General features: G+C 43.6%; 1 protein-coding gene across 1 annotated transcript in view; it reads left to right on the top strand.

Annotated features, from left to right (window-relative positions):
- The window catches only part of CPS1 (carbamoyl-phosphate synthase 1, mitochondrial), a 99,110-nt gene that overhangs the window by 54,126 nt on the left and 39,864 nt on the right, over positions 1-5,120 (top strand). The window lies entirely within an intron of this gene.

Genomic DNA, 5,120 nt, shown 5'->3' with positions numbered 1-5,120 from the left:
GGGGAATGGTAACAGTCTGTCTTTTTGAGTAGAGAAGCAGGGAGAGAATTTATACACTGATCTCATTATTTTAATTGTAGCATGTTCACAATCTTGTAAGACATCAGGAGCAATCAAGGAAGCCACTAGGAGCCTTGAAGCAGAGCAGGACAATGAGGAAAAAAAGAAGAATATGCCTTTGTACATAATCCAGCCTGAAATCAAGTAGACTTTTGAAACCCTTCAGGTCTATGACTACTGAGAAAGGAAGAGCTCTCTCAGGAGTGGGCATTAGGCATTTTGGTTGCAGCACTTCTTGCTTTCAGTCCACTTTGCTTGCCATAGTGAAACTGTAGTCTGGGCTTAAAGCCACCGTTTCCAGATTTAGGAGGAGCTGAGTTCAAGACTGGTGAGCTGAGACGGAGTATGCTCATCTTTGCACGTCCTATGTGTGTGTCCAAGCCACGTGAATAGCTGCTGAGATAAACCAGAAGTGACCCGCAGGGGTGAGTCTGTGAGCTTACAGGGCAGATGTTAACTGACACAATAGCTGTGTCCCAAATGCTCCCAGGTCAGGCGTTGGCTCTCAGTTCACAAAATATTCCTGATCCTTTTGATCAAGACCCGTTAACACAAACCTAAGTAATATGTGGATGGGCATAAACTTGACAACATACCTAAAATAAAGCAGAGCCTGATTTGGAAGACAAGAAAAAGAGTGCTTCTTCCCATATCGAGCTGGCGCTTTCTGCCGGCATGTTTATTTAGCATTACTCCTAAACTGGTGGATCAGATGAAAGCCAGTCAAGTGGAAGAGAGGGCCGTGCTGAAGCGAGCAGGCTCTCCTGATAGTTGCAATGCTGCCAGTGTTCCTCCAGTCAGTTAATAGATTTCCACAGGTCCTCTGTGCCAGGTGAAAATTTTCTCATTTAGGGGAATTTTTTCCATTTCCTTTTATCATTTATTATTGAAGAAAAAGTGAGTGGATGGAGTTCCAAAGATGACAGGGTGGAATTTTAAACAAAAAGCAACAAGAAATCGACACCGGAAGCTGAAACAGAGGCACAAGCAACATTTGGGAAAAGCTTGTATTGTTTATAAACTGCAAAATGTGCAGGGGACTTAAGCTTTCCAAGGAGGTGAACAGCCACTAAATGATTATGGCAGTGTGCAAAAGTGTAATCGTCTGGTTCTGAAGCTCTAAAACTTCTTTCATTTTGCAAAGGCAAATGTTAGAAAAAAGGAGCGTTATAGGAGTCTGGAATCATGGTCACTAAATCTTTCCTTGTTTCAGAATTGATTATAAACCAACAAGGGAGTTTAATCTTTGGAAGACTTTTTGCTCTGTGTTTGAAGAGTAAGTGATGCTCCAGGGGAAAGTGGGAGGCAGTGATTTAGGACTGGATCATGTGTTTGGGAATAGCCAGAACTAAGATATTTTTTTTTTCTTCTTTTTTTAGTGCTGGATTTCTGGTGAAGTCTTGGAAGGGTTATTTGTACTAAAGCGTTCAAAGAGATCAGCCTGATTCTACTCTTGCTGGCTTTAATGTCTCCAGCAAGTCCAAAGGGCTGTCTTTGAGCACAGGCAATGGGAACAGAATTAGGTCAATGTTGGATCTTAAAAATCATAACTCCTTAACATCTGCATGTCTCAGTTTTGCTATCTATAAGATATGCATCACCCTACCTACTGTTTGCATGTTTCTTATATTCTTTACATGAATATGAGCTATAAACGCTAAAAATTACCCTTCATAGTAAATGGAAATTACCCAGAAACAGTGATGTGTGTCCAGTACATGCAGAGAGGCAGCCTGATTTCTATACTAGTGCGGAGGGCTTGCAGCTCTTTGATCCAGTTCCCTTTAAACATGGTGGAGCAATTCTGCTGGCTTACACTGCTTGTCCCTTCTTCTGGTTGTGCTTCCAAATCCCTGGGAGCTGCCTCAGAGGCTTTTGGCAATTCCTCATCTCATGGCAGAAACTCTGGCTTCAAGTGCTTGGAAGTCGCACTGCTGGGTGTTCGACTCTTGCCGATTTTCTGTGACAATATTAAATGGCAAAACTGTTACATCCTCAGGGCTGGGTTCTCAGTTCTAACCTTTCATGCCTCGTGGAGAGCTGGGTGCATTTCCTCCATATTGTTGCCTCCATGGCAATGAGAAATGAGAAAACCTTTCCTGTCCAGGTGCTGCTTGAACAGAGGTTTCCACCGCATCTTTCTTATTAGCCATGTTGAAAGCTACATCTCTTGTCTTTTCTTAATCATGCATTGAGAGTAGCAGAAGAAAAAATGTACAGTTTCATTTCCCCTTTAGGTACTCAGCTTTTCTCTTGCACGTTCATTGTCTTGTACAAAACTGGTTACCTTTTTGCATGGATTAGTAAGTGTCCTAACCTAATTTAAGCTGCTAGCCCAAGGCAAATGAATCATGTTGCCAAATAATCACTGCTTCTCTTGTACCCACCCTGCTGGGGGGGATGACGATGAATGATATTGTTATAATGAGATACAAAAAACTGAATTGAAACAAGCTTCAAATGAAGGCAATTTTCTTTCTCTGTCAGTAATCAAATGACAGCCAGCTATGTGTGTTTCTGAGGCAGAAGGGAGGGGAGAGCAAGGGAGCAAACTGCCCTGAAACAGGCTCATTTTCTTGGGGTCATCAGGTCTGTTCACTTGTACTTAGGGAGTGCTGAATCTAGGAGAGAAATCTGGCTGTGTTCTTCCTAATAGCCAGCGACAGCAAGCATCTGTTTTGCCAGAGAATGGGCAGATTTTGCGTGCTGTATTTCCTCCTGTAAAACAGCCATCCATGCCTTTAGTTCTGGCATTCACCCTTTATGCAAGAAGTCCTGCCTCTGAGCTGAGATCACAAAGTAGAAAGGGCTGAGGAGAAGCGGAGGAGTTTTGTGCTGGAGGAGTTAGTGCATGGAGACCACAGGCTTTAATGTACTGCAGTGTTGCAAAGTGGGTCTGATTTTGGGAAGCCTTTCTGCACCAGAACTTAATCGAAAACCTGGGAAGCTCAACCTGCTGGATTAAGAAGTTTCCTTCTGACACGAGCAAAGAGCACAATCTGCTGGAGTAAGAAGGGTGGTGTGGTGGAGGGTTGTGGAGAAGACCAAGGGTGTAGGTGGTACTCCTGCCTGGAGTCCACGGAGGGCGTAGCAGGCTGGGACACAGGGCAGAAGACAGCAGTTACAGTGAGCTTTCTGAAAATCCTTACTAGAATCAGAGAATCATAGAATCGTCTGGATTGGAAGGGACCCTTAAGATCATCGAGTCCAACCATTACCTAACACTGCCAAAACCACTACTAAACCATATCCCTAAGCATCATGTCTACCCCTATTTTAAATGCTTCCAGGGATGGCAATCCCACCACTTCCGTGGGCAGCCTGTTCCAATATCTGACAACCCTTTTGGTGAAGAAATTTTTCCTAGTATCCATCCTAACCCTCCTCTTGCGTAACTTGTGGCGTTTCCTCTTGTCCTATTGCCTGTTACTTGGGAGAAGAGACCAACACCCACCTCTCTACAGCCTCCTTTCAGGTAGTTGTAGAGAGTGATAAGGTCTCCCATGAGCCTCCTTTTCTCCAGATTAAACAACCCCAGTTCCCTCAGCCATTCCTCGTAAGACTTGCTCTCTAGACCCCTCACCAGCTTCGTTGCCCTTCTCTGGACACGTTCCAGAATCTCAATGTCTTTCTTGTTAGTGAGGGGCGCAAAACTGAACATAGTATTTGAGGCGGGGCCTCACCAGTGCCGAGTACAGGGGGATGATCACCTCCCTAGTACTGTTGGCCACACTATTCCTGATACAAGCCAGGATGCTCTTGGCCTTCTTGGCTACCTGGGCATACTGCTGGCTCATATTCAGCCAGTTGTTGACCATTTTTTTCAATGGGGGTTTATTTGGGAAAATTAAATAGTATTGGAAAATATGCTTTCCAGCGCTCTCAGAAAAAAGCACCTGACTTGGATGGTCGGTCAGGACCTCCCTTTGGGTAGTCAGTGTAGGTTTTATTCACAGCTGTCTGCTGTGCTACTGTAGGCAGGTGGAGCACTTTTCTCATATTGCAGGGGAAGGAGAGGTGGCATTGGGGAATTCATAGAGGAAAACCCATCTAACCAGGGATCTGAACCCAAAAGTTTCTGCTCTCAGAACAGCTGGTGTGACACTTTGTGACTCTCACCTGTTTTACGCTACCCTGACTGCACTGAGGCTAGCAAAGCTGCTCTCTGCCTAAGCCAGAGTATAAAATCCAGTTCAATGACTCTTTCATGCTTCAGCTTCCTGACACATTCCAATAAAGTGGCCTTACCCCTCTCCACCCACTCAAATAACATAATGCTATTTATTTAAAAATACCATCAAGCAAAGGACATAATTCAAAAGCTCTGATTTAGGAAAATTGCTTGTTTGTTAATCATTTCCTTTTTCCTGATTCAGAGCTTGCGTGCTCATAAAATATTGATTTATTGGGCAGGCAAGGATGCTCTTGGCAATGAAGATGAAAAGCAGAAGTGCTGATAAAAATACATAGGCTTTTTTAATGTTTTTGCAAAATCTAAGCTTAGAAAAGGTAGCTTAGAAACAGAGACAGGGAGAAACTATAAGGGCTATAGGTGGAGTCAAACCAAAGTGGAATAAAGATAGTGTGGGAGAGAAAATAGTGGAGGGAATAGAGGGGGAATGGAGAAGATGAAAAAATCAAAAGCAAATTCAGCAAGAAACTGTTGATCTGCAGAGCTGGCCAGGGAAAGCAATGTATTTGAAATCAATAGCAAAAAGTAGGACTCTTGAAAAGTGAAACCAGAACAAGAGCATATGGAAGTATTGAAAGACCCTGATTGCAAACATGAAATCAAAAAAGGTGCCCTGTCTATCCCCCTCTCCCATTTTTCATAATGCAAGAAGCAGCACAAATGATATGGAAAAAAAGTATGCTTGAGACTGTCAGAAGGAAAAACCTACCTTGCTTGTGAGCCTCTGAAGGTCATTTCTACAATGTCAGATGCTTTTGCAAAAGACTGGCCATTTCTGAAGGTAGGCAGAGCATCCTCAACAACACAAAGAAGGGCTTGTTTGGGACAAATTGTAGTGTTTTAAGGCAAGCTGTCCCCCAGTTCAGCA

The sequence above is a fragment of the Charadrius vociferus genome, unplaced genomic scaffold (genome assembly GCF_000708025.1).
Source record: "Charadrius vociferus isolate BGI_N301 unplaced genomic scaffold, ASM70802v2 scaffold136, whole genome shotgun sequence".
Lineage (NCBI taxonomy): Eukaryota > Metazoa > Chordata > Aves > Charadriiformes > Charadriidae > Charadrius > Charadrius vociferus.
The sequence above is the reverse complement of the archived record's forward strand: the minus strand, read 5'-3'. Positions and strand labels throughout refer to the sequence as shown.